The sequence below is a fragment of the Zeus faber genome (assembly GCF_960531495.2).
Source record: "Zeus faber genome assembly, chromosome: 10".
In the NCBI taxonomy this organism is placed as follows: domain Eukaryota; kingdom Metazoa; phylum Chordata; class Actinopteri; order Zeiformes; family Zeidae; genus Zeus; species Zeus faber.
Genome location: NC_137199.1, coordinates 223,967 through 239,226, shown reverse-complemented (window position 1 = coordinate 239,226; position 15,260 = coordinate 223,967).

The window sequence follows — 15,260 nt, the reverse complement described above, 5'->3', positions numbered from 1 at the left end:
ATGAAAGAAAGATTGAAAGAAAGATGGAAAAAAAGAAAGATTGAAAGAAATATTGAAAGAAAAATTTAAAGAAAGATTGAAAGATTGAAAGATTGAAAGAAAGATTGAAAAAAAGAATAAAAGAAAGATTGAAAGATTGAAAGAAAGATTGAAATAAATAATGAGACTGAAAGAAAGAATGAAAGAAACATTGAAAGATTAAACAATTGAAAGAAAGATTGCAAGAAAAATGGAAAGAATGAAAGATTGAAATAATGATCGAAAGTTTGAAAGACAGATTGAAAGAAAGATTTAAAGAAAGAAAGATTGAAAGAAATATTGAAAGAAAGATTGAAAGAAATAACAAAAGAAAGATTGAAAGAAAGAATGAAAGAAAGATTGAACGATTGGAAGAAATATTGAAAGAAAGATAGATTGAAAGTAAGATAGATTGAAAGAAAGAATGAAAGAAAGATTGAAAGATTTAAAGAAAGAATGAAAGAAAGATTGAAATATTGAAAGAAAGAATGAAAGATAGATTGAAAGATTGAAAGAAAGATTGAAAGAAAGATTTAAAGAAAGATTGAAAGACTGAAAGAAACAAAGATTGAATTAAAGAATGAAAGAAAGATTGAAAGAAAGATTGAAAGAAAGAAAGATTGAATGATTGAATGATTGAAAGAAAGACTGACAGAAAGAATGACGGACAGAAAGATTGAAAGAAAGAATGAAAGAAAGATTGAAAAAAAGATTGAAAGACTGAAAGAAAGAATGAAAGAAACATTGAAAGATTAAACTATTGAAAGAAAGATTGCAAGAAAAATGGAAAGAATGAAAGATTGAAATAATGATTGAAAGTTTGAAAGAAAGTTTGAAAGAGAGATTTAAACAAAGAAAGATTGAAAGTAAGAAGGATAGAAAGAATGAATGAAAGAAATATTGAAAGATTGAAAGAAACAATGACAGAAAGATTGAAAGATTGAAATATTGAAAGAAAGATTGAATGTTTGAAAAAAGATTGAAAGTATTAAAGATCGAAAGAAATATTTAAAGAAAGATTGAAAGATTGAAAGAAAGAATGAAAGATTAAACAATTGAAAGAAAGATTGGAAGAAAGATTGAAAAAAGAAATATTGAAAGAAAGAATGAAAGAAAGATTGAAAGAAAGTTGGAAAGAAAGATTGAAAGAAAGAAAGATTGAAAGAAATAATGAAAGAAAGATTGAACGATTGGAAGAAATATTGAAAGATAGAAAAATTGAAAGTAAGAAAGATTGAAAGAAAGAATGAAAGAAAGATTGAAAGATTGAAAGAAAGATTGAAAGAAAGATTGAAAGAAAGATTGAAAGAAAGATTGAATGTTTGAAAGAAAGATTGAAAGAAAGATTTAAAGAAAGAAAGATTGAAAGAAATATTAAAAGAAATATTGAAAGATTGAAAGAAAGATTGAAAGATTGAAAAATTGAAATAATGATTGAAAGTTTGAAAGAAAGATTTAAAGAAAGAAAGATTGAAAATAAGAAAGATTGAAAGAAATATTGAAAGAAAGATTGAAAGATTGAAAGAAAGATTGAAAGAAAGATTGAAAGAAAGATTGAAAGAAAGATTGAAAAAAAGAAAGACTGAAAGAAAGATTGAAAGACTGAAGGAAAGAATGAAAGAAAGATTGAAAGAAAGATTGAAAGAAAGATTGAAAGAAAGAAAGATTGAAAGAAAGATTGAAAGATTGAAAGATTGAAAGAAAGAATGAAAAATTGAAAGAAAGAATGAAAGAACGATTGAAAGAAAGAATGAAAGAATGAAAGAAAGATTGAAAGATTGAAAGAAATATTGAAAGAAAGAGAGAATGAAAGTTAGAAAGATTGAAAGAAAGATTGAAAGTAATAAAGATTGAAAGAAAGAATGAAAGAAAAATTGAAAGATTGATAGATTGAAAGAAAGATTGAAAGAAAGATATAAAGAAAGATTGAAAGACTGAAAGAAAGAATGAATAAAAGAATTAAAGAAAGATTGAAAGATTGAAAGATTGAAAGAAAGATTGAAAGAAAGAAAAATTTATAGAAAGATTGAAAGAAAGATTGAAAAAAGAAAGAAAGATTGAAAGAAATATTGAAAGATTGAAAGAAAGAATGAAAGAAAGATTGAAAAAAGATTGAAAAAAAGAAAAATTGAAAGAAAGATTGAAAGAAATAATGGAAGAAGGAATGAAAGAATGAAAGAATGATTGAAAGAAATACTGAAAGTAAGAAAGATTGAAAAAAAGAATGAAAGAAAGATTGAAAGAAAGATGGAAAAAAAGAAAGATTGAAAGAAATATTGAAAGAAAAGTTGAAAGAAAGATTGAAAGATTGAAAGATTGAAAGAAAGATTGAAAAAAAGAATAAAAGAAAGATTGAAAGATTGAAAGAAAGATTGAAATAAATAATGAAAGAAAGATTAAAGGAAGGAATGAAAGAATGAAAGAAAGATTGAAAGATTGAAAGAAATATTGAAAGAAAGAAAGATTGAAAGTAAGAAAGATTGAAAAAAAGATTGAAAGAAATAATGAAAGAAAGATTGAAAGAAATAATGAAAGAAGGAATGAAAGAATGAAAGAAAGATTGAAAGAAATATTGAAAGTAAGAAAGATTGAAAAAAGAATGAAAGAAAGATTGAAAGAAAGATTGAAAGAAGGAATGAAAGAATGAAAGAAAGATTGAAAGATTGAAAGAAATATTGAAAGAAAGAACGATTGAAAGATTGAAAGAAAGAATGAAAGATTGAAAGAAAGATTGAAAGATTGAAAGAAAGATTGAAAAAATGAAAGATTGAAAGAAAGAATAAAAGAAAGATTGAAAGAACGATTGAAGGATTGAAAGAAAGAATGAAAGAAAGATTAAAGGAAGGAATGAATGAATGAAAGAAAGATTGAAAGATTGAAAGATTGAAAGAAATATTGAAAGGAAGAAAGATTGAAAGTAAGAAAGATTGAAAGATTAAAAAAAAGAATAAAAGAAAGATTGAAAGATTGAAAAAAAGATTGAACGAAATAATGAAAGAAAGATTGAAAGAAATAATGAAAGAAGGAATGAAAGAATGAAAGAAAGATTGAAAGAAATATTGAAAGTAAGAAAGATTGAAAAAAAGAATGAATAAAAGATTGAAAGAAAGATTGAAAAAAAGAAAGATTTAAAGAAATATTGAAAGAAAAATTTAAACAAAGATTGAAAGACTGAAAGAAAGATTGAAAGAAAGAATGAAAGAATGAAAGAATGAAAGAAAGATTGAAAGAAAGATTGAAAGAAAGAAAGATTGAAAGTCATATAAATTGAAAGAAAGAATGAAAGAAAGATTGAAAGATTAAATGATTGAAAGAAAGATTGAAAGAAATAATGAATGAAAGATTGAAAGAAATAATGGAAGAAGGAATGAAAGAATGAAAGAAAGATTGAAAGAAATATTGAAAGTAAGAAAGATTGAAAAAAAGAATGAAAGAAAGATTGAAAGAAAGATGGAAAAAAAGAAAGATTGAAAGAAATATTGAAAGAAAAATTTAAAGAAAGATTGAAAGATTGAAAGATTGAAAGAAAGATTGAAAAAAAGAATAAAAGAAAGATTGAAAGATTTAAAGAAAGATTGAAATAAATAATGAAAGAAAGATTAAAGGAATGAATGAAAGAATGAAAGAAAGATTGAAAGATTGAAAGAAATATTGAAAGAAAGAAAGATTGAAAGTAAGAAAGATTGAAAGATTGAAAAAACGATTGAAAGAAATAATGAAAGAAAGATTGAAAGAAATAATGAAAGAAGGAATGAAAGAATGAAAGAAAGATTGAAAGAAATATTGAAAGTAAGAAAGATTGAAAAAAAGAATGAAAGAAAGATTGAAAGAAAGATTGAAAAAAAGAAAGATTTGAAGAAATATTGAAAGAAAATTTAAACAAAGATTGAAAGACTGAAAGAAAGATTGAAAGAAAGAATGAAAGAATGAAAGAATGAAAGAAAGATTGAAAGAAAGATTGAAAGAAAGAAAGATTGAAAGTCATATAAATTGAAAGAAAGAATGAAAGAAAGATTGAAAGAAAGAATGAAATAAAGATTGAAAGAAAGAATGAAAGAATGAAAAAAAGATTTAAAGATTGAAAGAAACATTGAAAGAAAGAAAGATTGAAAGTAATAAAAATTGAAAGAAAGACTGAAAGAAAGATTGAAAGTAAGAAAGATTGAAAGAAAGATTGAAAGAAAGATTGATAGAAAGATTGAAAGATTGAAAGATTGAAAGAAAGATTGAAAAAAAGAATAAAAGAAAGATTGAAAGATTGAAAGAAAGATTGAAATAAATAATGAAAGAAAGATTAAAGGAAGGAATGAAAGAATGAAAAGAAAGATTGAAAGATTGAAAGAAATATTGAAAGAAAGAAAGATTGAAAGTAAGAAAGATTGAAAGATTGAAAAAAAGAATAAAAGAAAGATTGAAAGATTGAAAAAAAGATTGAACGAAATAATGAAAGAAAGATTGAAAGAAATAATGAAAGAAGGAATGAAAGAATGAAAGAAAGATTGAAAGAAATATTGAAAGTAAGAAAGATTGAAAAAAAGAATGAATAAAAGATTGAAAGAAAGATTGAAAAAAAGAAAGATTTAAAGAAATATTGAAAGAAAAATTTAAACAAAGATTGAAAGACTGAAAGAAAGATTGAAAGAAAGAATGAAAGAATGAAAGAATGAAAGAATGAAAGAAAGATTGAAAGAAAGATTGAAAGAAAGAAAGATTGAAAGTCATATAAATTGAAAGAAAGAATGAAAGAAAGATTGAAAGATTAAATGATTGAAAGAAAGATTGAAAGAAATAATGAAAGAAAGATTGAAAGAAATAATGGAAGAAGGAATGAAAGAATGAAAGAAAGATTGAAAGAAATACTGAAAGTAAGAAAGATTGAAAAAAAGAATGAAAGAAAGATTGAAAGAAAGATGGAAAAAAAGAAAGATTGAAAGAGATATTGAAAGAAAAATTTTAAGAAAGATTGAAAGATTGAAAGATTGAAAGAAAGATTGAAAAAAAGAATAAAAGAAAGATTGAAAGATTGAAAGAAAGATTGAAATAAATAATGAAAGAAAGATTAAAGGAAGGAATGAAAGAATGAAAGAAAGATTGAAAGATTGAAAGAAATATTGAAAGAAAGAAAGATTGAAAGTAAGAAAGATTGAAAGATTGAAAAAAAGATTGAAAGAAATAATGAAAGAAAGATTGAAAGAAATAATGGAAGAAGGAATGAAAGAATGAAAGAAAGATTGAAAGAAATACTGAAAGTAAGAAAGATTGAAAAAAAGAATGAAAGAAAGATTGAAAGAAAGATGGAAAAAAGAAAGATTGAAAGAAATATTGAAAGAAAAATTTAAAGAAAGATTGAAAGATTGAAAGATTGAAAGAAAGATTGAAAAAAAGAATAAAAGAAAGATTTAAAGATTTAAAGAAAGATTGAAATAAATAATGAAAGAAAGATTAAAGGAAGGAATGAAAGAATGAAAGAAAGATTGAAAGATTGAAAGAAATATTGAAAGAAAGAAAGATTGAAAGTAAGAAAGATTGAAAGATTGAAAAAACGATTGAAAGAAATAATGAAAGAAAGATTGAAAGAAATAATGAAAGAAGGAATGAAAGAATGAAAGAAAGATTGAAAGAAATATTGAGAGTAAGAAAGATTGAAAAAAAGAATGAAAGAAAGATTGAAAGAAAGATTGAAAAAAAGAAAGATTTGAAGAAATATTGAAAGAAAAATTTAAACAAAGATTGAAAGACTGAAAGAAAGATTGAAAGAAAGAATGAAAGAATGAAAGAAAGATTGAAAGAAAGATTGAAAGAAAGAAAGATTGAAAGTCATATAAATTGAAAGAAAGAATGAAAGAAAGATTGAAAGAAAGAATGAAAGAAAGATTGAAAGAAAAAATGAAAGAATGAAAAAAAGATTTAAAGATTGAAAGAAACATTGAAAGAAAGAAAGATTGAAAGTAATAAAAATTGAAAGAAAGACTGAAAGAAAGATTGAAAGTAAGAAAGATTGAAAGAAAGATTGAAAGAAAGATTGATAGAAAGATTGAAAGATTGAAAGATTGAAAGAAAGATTGAAAAAAAGAATAAAAGAAAGATTGAAAGATTGAAAGAAAGATTGAAATAAATAATGAAAGAAAGATAAAAGGAAGGAATGAAAGAATGAAAAGAAAGATTGAAAGATTGAAAGAAATATTGAAAGAAAGAAAGATTGAAAGTAAGAAAGATTGAAAGATTGAAAAAAAGAATAAAAGAAAGATTGAAAGATTGAAAAAAAGATTGAACGAAATAATGAAAGAAAGATTGAAAGAAATAATGAAAGAAGGAATGAAAGAATGAAAGAAAGATTGAAAGAAATATTGAAAGTAAGAAAGATTGAAAAAAAGAATGAATAAAAGATTGAAAGAAAGATTGAAAAAAAGAAAGATTTAAAGAAATATTGAAAGAAAAATTTAAACAAAGATTGAAAGACTGAAAGAAAGATTGAAAGAAAGAATGAAAGAATGAAAGAATGAAAGAATGAAAGAAAGATTGAAAGAAAGATTGAAAGAAAGAAAGATTGAAAGTTATATAAATTGAAAGAAAGAATGAAAGAAAGATTGAAAGATTAAATGATTGAAAGAAAGATTGAAAGAAATAATGAAAGAAAGATTGAAAGAAATAATGGAAGAAGGAATGAAAGAATGAAAGAAAGATTGAAAGAAATACTGAAAGTAAGAAAGATTGAAAAAAAGAATGAAAGAAAGATTGAAAGAAAGATGGAAAAAAAGAAAGATTGAAAGAAATATTGAAAGAAAAATTTAAAGAAAGATTGAAAGATTGAAAGATTGAAAGAAAGATTGAAAAAAAGAATAAAAGAAAGATTGAAAGATTTAAAGAAAGATTGAAATAAATAATGAAAGAAAGATTAAAGGAAGGAATGAAAGAATGAAAGAAAGATTGAAAGATTGAAAGAAATATTGAAAGAAAGAAAGATTGAAAGTAAGAAAGATTGAAAGATTGAAAAAACGATTGAAAGAAAGATTGAAAGAAATAATGAAAGAAGGAATGAAAGAATGAAAGAAAGATTGAAAGATTGAAAGAAATATTGAAAGAAAGAAAGATTGAAAGTAAGAAAGATTGAAAGATTGAAAAAACGATTGAAAGAAATAATGAAAGAAAGATTGAAAGAAATAATGAAAGAAGGAATGAAAGAATGAAAGAAAGATTGAAAGAAATATTGAAAGTAAGAAAGATTGAAAAAAAGAATGAAAGAAAGATTGAAAGAAAGATTGAAAAAAAGAAAGATTTGAAGAAATATTGAAAGAAAAATTTAAACAAAGATTGAAAGACTGAAAGAAAGATTGAAAGAAAGAATGACAGAATGAAAGAATGAAAGAAAGATTGAAAGAAAGATTGAAAGAAAGAAAGATTGAAAGTCATATAAATTGAAAGAAAGAATGAAAGAAAGATTGAAAGAAAGAATGAAAGAAAGATTGAAAGAAAAAATGAAAGAATGAAAAAAAGATTTAAAGATTGAAAGAAACATTGAAAGAAAGAAAGATTGAAAGTAATAAAAATTGAAAGAAAGACTGAAAGAAAGATTGAAAGTAAGAAAGATTGAAAGAAAGATTGAAAGAAAGATTGATAGAAAGATTGAAAGATTGAAAGATTGAAAGAAAGATTGAAAAAAAGAATAAAAGAAAGATTGAAAGATTGAAAGAAAGATTGAAATAAATAATGAAAGAAAGATTAAAGGAAGGAATGAAAGAATGAAAAGAAAGATTGAAAGATTGAAAGAAATATTGAAAGAAAGAAAGATTGAAAGTAAGAAAGATTGAAAGATTGAAAAAAATAATAAAAGAAAGATTGAAAGATTGAAAAAAAGATTGAACGAAATAATGAAAGAAAGATTGAAAGAAATAATGAAAGAAGGAATGAAAGAATGAAAGAAAGATTGAAAGAAATATTGAAAGTAAGAAAGATTGAAAAAAAGAATGAATAAAAGATTGAAAGAAAGATTGAAAAAAAGAAAGATTTAAAGAAATATTGAAAGAAAAATTTAAACAAAGATTGAAAGACTGAAAGAAAGATTGAAAGAAAGAATGAAAGAATGAAAGAATGAAAGAATGAAAGAAAGATTGAAAGAAAGATTGAAAGAAAGAAAGATTGAAAGTCATATAAATTGAAAGAAAGAATGAAAGAAAGATTGAAAGATTAAATGATTGAAAGAAAGATTGAAAGAAATAATGAAAGAAAGATTGAAAGAAATAATGGAAGAAGGAATGAAAGAATGAAAGAAAGATTGAAAGAAATACTGAAAGTAAGAAAGATTGAAAAAAAGAATGAAAGAAAGATTGAAAGAAAGATGGAAAAAAAGAAAGATTGAAAGAAATATTGAAAGAAAGATTGATAGAAAGATTGAAAGATTGAAAGATTGAAAGAAAGATTGAAAAAAAGAATAAAAGAAAGATTGAAAGATTGAAAGAAAGATTGAAATAAATAATGAAAGAAAGATTAAAGGAAGGAATGAAAGAATGAAAGAAAGATTGAAAGATTGAAAGAAATATTGAAAGAAAGAAAGATTGAAAGTAATAAAAATTGAAAGAAAGACTGAAAGAAAGATTGAAAGTAAGAAAGATTGAAAGAAAGATTGATTGAAAGATTGAAAGATTGAAAGATTGAAAGAAAGATTGAAAAAAACAATAAAAGAAAGATTGAAAGATTGAAAGAAAGATTGAAATAAATAATGAAAGAAAGATTAAAGGAAGGAATGAAAGAATGAAAGAAAGATTGAAAGATTGAAAGAAATATTGAAAGAAAGACAGATTGAAAGTAAGAAAGATTGAAAGATTAAAAAAGAGAATAAAAGAAAGATTGAAATATTGAAAAAAAGATTGAACGAAATAATGAAAGAAAGATTGAAAGAAATAATGAAAGAAGGAATGAAAGAATGAAAGAAAGATTGAAAGAAATATTGAAAGTAAGAAAGATTGAAAAAAAGAATGAAAGAAAGATTGAAAGAAAGATTGAAAAAAAGAAAGATTTAAAGAAATATTGAAAGAAAAATCTAAACAAAGATTGAAAGACTGAAAGAAAGATTGAAAGAAAGAATGAAAGAATGAAAGAATGAAAGAAAGATTGAAAGAAAGAAAGATTGAAAGAAAGAATGACAGACAGATTGAAAGAAAGAATGAAAGAAAGATTGAAAGAAAGAATGAAAGAATGAAAAAAAGATTTAAAGATTGAAAGAAGTATTGAAAGAAAGAAAGATTGAAAGTAATAAAAATTGAAAGAAAGACTGAAAGAAAGATTGAAAGTAAGAAAGATTGAAAGAAAGATTGAAAAGAAAGATTGATAGAAAGATTGAAAGATTGAAAGATTGAAAGAAAGATTGAAAAAAACAATAAAAGAAAGATTGAAAGATTGAAAGAAAGATTGAAATAAATAATGAAAGAAAGATTAAAGGAAGGAATGAAAGAATGAAAGAAAGATTGAAAGATTGAAAGAAATATTAAAAGAAAGAAAGATTGAAAGTAAGAAAGATTGAAAGATTGAAAAAAAGAATAAAAGAAAGATTGAAAGATTGAAAAAAAGATTGAAAGAAATAATGAAAGAAAGATTGAAAGAAATAATGAAAGAAGGAATGAAAGAATGAAAGAAAGATTGAAAGAAATATTGAAAGTAAGAAAGATTGAAAAAAAGAATGAAAGAAAGATTGAAAGAAAGATTGAAACAAAGATTGAAAGACTGAAAGAAAGATTGAAAGAAAGAATGAAAGAATGAAAGAATGAAAGAAAGTTTGAAAGAAAGATTGAAAGAAAGAAAGATTGAAAGTCATATAAAGTGAAAGAAAGAATGAAAGAAAGATTGAACGATTGAAAGAAAGATTGAAAGAAAGAAAGATTGAAAGAAAGAATGAAAGACGGATTGAAAGAAAGAATGAAAGAAAGATTGAAAGAAAGAATGAAAGAATGAAAAAAAGATTTAAAGATTGAAAGAAATATTGAAAGAAAGAAAGATTGAAAGTAATAAAAATTTAAAGAAAGAATGAAAGAAAGATTGAAAGTAAGAAAGATTGAAAGAAAGATTGAAAGAAAGATTGATAGAAAGATTGAAAGATTGAAAGATTGAAAGAAAGATTGAAAAAAAGAATAAAAGAAAGATTGAAAGATTGAAAAAAAGATTGAAAGAAATAATGAAAGAAAGATTGAAAGAAATAATGAAAGAAGGAATGAAAGAATGAAAGAAAGATTGAAAGAAATATTGAAAGTAAGAAAGATTGAAAAAAAGAATGAAAGAAAGATTTAAACAAAGATTGAAAGACTGAAAGAAAGATTGAAAGAAAGAATGAAAGAATGAAAGAATGAAAGAAAGATTGAAAGAAAGATTGAAAGAAAGAAAGATTGAAAGTCATATAAATTGAAAGAAAGAATGAAAGAAAGATTGAACGATTGAAAGAAAGATTGAAAGAAAGAAAGATTGAAAGAAAGAATGAAAGACAGATTGAAAGAAAGAATGAAAGAAAGATTGAAAGAAAGAATGAAAGAATTAAAAAAAGATTTGAAGATTGAAAGAAATATTGAAAGAAAGAAAGATTGAAAGTAATAAAAATTTAAAGAAAGAATGAAAGAAAGATTGAAAGTAAGAAAGATTGAAAGAAAGATTGAAAGAAAGATTGATAGAAAGATTGAAAGATTGAAAGATTGAAAGAAGGATTGAAAAAAAGAATAAAAGAAAGATTGAAAGAATGAAAGAAAGATTGAAATAAATAATGAAAGAAAGATTGAAAGAAGGAATGAAAGAATGAAAGAAAGATTGAAAGATTGAAAGAAATATTGAAAGAAAGAACGATTGAAAGATTGAAAGAAAGAATGAAAGATTGAAAGAAAGATTGAAAGATTGAAAGAAATATTGAAAGAAAGAACGATTGAAAGATTGAAAGAAAGAATGAAAGATTGAAAGAAAGATTGAAAGATTGAAAGAAAGATTGAAAAAATGAAAGATTGAAAGAAAGAATAAAAGAAAGATTGAAAGAACGATTGAAAGATTGAAAGAAAGAATGAAAGAAAGATTAAAGGAAGGAATGAAAGAATGAAAGAAAGATTGAAAGATTGAAAGAAATATTGAAAGGAAGAAAGATTGAAAGTAAGAAAGATTGAAAGATTAAAAAAAAGAATAAAAGAAAGATTGAAAGATTGAAAAAAAGATTTAACGAAATAATGAAAGAAAGATTGAAAGAAATAATGAAAGAAGGAATGTAAGAATGAAAGAAAGATTGAAAGAAATATTGAAAGTAAGAAAGATTGAAAAAAAGAATGAATAAAAGATTGAAAGAAAGATTGAAAAAAAGAAAGATTTAAAGAAATATTGAAAGAAAAATTTAAACAAAGATTGAAAGACTGAAAGAAAGATTGAAAGAAAGAATGAAAGAATGAAAGAATGAAAGAATGAAAGAAAGATTGAAAGAAAGATTGAAAGAAAGAAAGATGGAAAGTCATATAAATTGAAAGAAAGAATGAAAGAAAGATTGAAAGATTAAATGATTGAAAGAAAGATTGAAAGAAATAATGAAAGAAAGATTGAAAGAAATAATGGAAGAAGGAATGAAAGAATGAAAGAAAGATTGAAAGAAATACTGAAAGTAAGAACTATTGAAAAAAAGAATGAAAGAAAGATTGAAAGAAAGATGGAAAAAAAGAAATATTGAAAGAAATATTGAAAGAAAAATTTAAAGAAAGATTGAAAGATTGAAAGATTGAAAGAAAGATTGAAATAAATAATGAAAGAAAGATTAAAGGAAGGAATGAAAGAATGAAAGAAAGATTGAAAGATTGAAAGAAATATTGAAAGAAAGAAAGATTGAAAGTAAGAAAGATTGAAAGATTGAAAAAAAGATTGAAAGAAATAATGAAAGAAAGATTGAAAGAAATAATGAAAGAAGGAATGAAAGAATGAAAGAAAGATTGAAAGAAATATTGAAAGTAAGAAAGATTGTAAAAAGAATGAAAGAAAGATTGAAAGAAAGATTGAAAGAAGGAATGAAAAAATGAAAGAAAGATTGAAAGATTGAAAGAAATATTGAAAGAAAGAACGATTGAAAGATTGAAAGAAAGAATGAAAGATTGAAAGAAAGATTGAAAGATTGAAAGAAAGATTGAAAAAATGAAAGATTGAAAGAAAGAATAAAAGAAAGATTGAAAGAACGATTGAAAGATTGAAAGAAAGAATGAAAGAAAGATTAAAGGAAGGAATGAAAGAATGAAAGAAAGATTGAAAGATTGAAAGAAATATTGAAAGGAAGAAAGATTGAAAGTAAGAAAGATTGAAAGATTAAAAAAAAGAATAAAAGAAAGATTGAAAGATTGAAAAAAAGAATAAAAGAAAGATTGAAAGATTGAAAAAAAGATTGAAAGAAGGAATGAAAGAATGAAAGAAAGATTGAAAGAAATATTGAAAGTAAGAAAGATTGAAAAAAAGAATGAATAAAAGATTGAAAGAAAGATTGAAAAAAAGAAAGATTTAAAGAAATATTGAAAGAAAAATTTAAACAAAGATTGAAAGACTGAACGAAAGATTGAAAGAAAGAATGAAAGAATGAAAGAATGAAAGAAAGATTGAAAGAAAGATTGAAAGAAAGAAAGATTGAAAGTCATATAAATTGAAAGAAAGAATGAAAGAAAGATTGAAAGATTAAATGATTGAAAGAAAGATTGAAAGAAATAATGAAAGAAAGATTGAAAGAAATAATGGAAGAAGGAATGAAAAAATGAAAGAAAGATTGAAAGAAATACTGAAAGTAAGAAAGATTGAAAAAAAGAATGAAAGAAAGATTGAAAGAAAGAAGGAAAAAAAGAAAGATTGAAAGAAATATTGAAAGAAAAATTTAAAGAAAGATTGAAAGATTGAAAGATTGAAAGAAAGATTGAAAAAAAGAATAAAAGAAAGATTGAAAGATTTAAAGAAAGATTGAAATAAATAATGAAAGAAAGATTAAAGGAAGGAATGAAAGAATGAAAGAAAGATTGAAAGATTGAAAGAAATATTGAAAGAAAGAAAGATTGAAAGTAAGAAAGATTGAAAGATTGAAAAAACGATTGAAAGAAATAATGAAAGAAAGATTGAAAGAAATAATGAAAGAAGGAATGAAAGAATGAAAGAAAGATTGAAAGAAATATTGAAAGTAAGAAAGATTGAAAAAAAGAATGAAAGAAAGATTGAAAGAAAGATTGAAAAAAAGAAAGATTTGAAGAAATATTGAAAGAAAAATTTAAACAAAGATTGAAAGACTGAAAGAAAGATTGAAAGAAAGAATGAAAGAATGAAAGAATGAAAGAAAGATTGAAAGAAAGATTGAAAGAAAGAAAGATTGAAAGTCATATAAATTGAAAGATAGAATGAAAGAAAGATTGAAAGAAAGAATGAAAGAAAGATTGAAAAAAAGAATGAAAGAATGAAAAAAAGATTTAAAGATTGAAAGAAATATTGAAAGAAAGAAAGATTGAAAGTAATAAAAATTGAAAGAAAGACTGAAAGAAAGATTGAAAGTAAGAAAGATTGAAAGAAAGATTGAAAGAAAGATTGATAGAAAGATTGAAAGATTGAAAGATTGAAAGAAAGATTGAAAAAAAGAATAAAAGAAAGATTGAAAGATTGAAAGAAAGATTGAAATAAATAATGAAAGAAAGATTAAAGGAAGGAATGAAAGAATGAAAAGAAAGATTGAAAGATTGAAAGAAATATTGAAAGAAAGAAAGATTGAAAGTAAGAAAGATTGAAAGATTGAAAAAAAGAATAAAAGAAAGATTGAAAGATTGAAAAAAAGATTGAAAGAAATAATGAAAGAAAGATTGAAAGAAATAATGAAAGAAAGATTGAAAGAAATAATGAAAGAAGGAATGAAAGAATGAAAGAAAGATTGAAAGAAATATTGAAAGTAAGAAAGATTGAAAAAAAGAATGAAAGAAAGATTGAAAGAAAGATTGAAAAAAAGAAAGATTTAAAGAAATATTGAAAGAAAAATTTAAACAAAGATTGAAAGACTGAAAGAAAGATTGAAAGAAAGAATGAAAGAATGAAAGACTGAAAGAAAGATTGTAAGAAAGATTGAAAGAAAGAAAGATTGAAAGTCATATAAATTGAAAGAAAGAATGAAAGAAAGATTGAACGATTGAAAGAAAGATTGAAAGAAAGAAAGATTGAAAGTCATATAAATTGAAAGAAAGAATGAAAGAAAGATTGAAAGATTAAATGATTGAAAGAAAGATTGAAAGAAATAATGAAAGAAAGATTGAAAGAAATAATGGAAGAAGGAATGAAAAAATGAAAGAAAGATTGAAAGAAATACTGAAAGTAAGAAAGATTGAAAAAAAGAATGAAAGAAAGATTGAAAGAAAGATGGAAAAAAAGAAGGATTGAAAGAAATATTGAAAGAAAAATTTAAACAAAGATTGAAAGATTGAAAGATTGAAAGAAAGATTGAAAAAAAGAATAAAAGAAAGATTGAAAGATTCAAAGAAAGATTGAAATAAATAATGAAAGAAAGATTAAAGGAAGGAATGAAAGAATGAAAGAAAGATTGAAAGATTGAAAGAAATATTGAAAGTAAGAAAGATTGAAAAAAAGAATGAAAGAAAGATTGAAAGAAAGATTGAAAAAAAGAAAGATTTGAAGAAATATTGAAAGAAAAATTTAAACAAAGATTGAAAGACTGAAAGAAAGATTGAAAGAAAGAATGAAAGAATGAAAGAATGAAAGAAAGATTGAAAGAAAGATTGAAAGAAAGAAAGATTGAAAGTCATATAAATTGAAAGAAAGAATGAAAGAAAGATTGAAAGAAAGAATGAAAGAAAGATTGAAAGAAAGAATGAAAGAATGAAAAAAAGATTTAAAGATTGAAAGAAATATTGAAAGAAAGAAAGATTGAAAGTAATAAAAATTGAAAGAAAGACTGAAAGAAAGATTGAAAGTAAGAAAGATTGAAAGAAAGATTGAAAGAAAGATTGATAGAAAGATTGAAAGATTGAAAGATTGAAAGAAAGATTGAAAAAAAGAATAAAAAGAAGATTGAAAGATTGAAAGAAAGATTGAAATAAATAATGAAAGAAAGATTAAAGGAAGGAATGAAAGAATGAAAAGAAAGATTGAAAGATTGAAAGAAATATTGAAAGAAAGAAAGATTGAAAGTAAGAAAGATTGAAAGATTGAAAAAAAGAATAAAAGAAAGATTGAAAGATTGAAAAAAAGATTGAAAGAAATAATGAAAGAAAGATTGA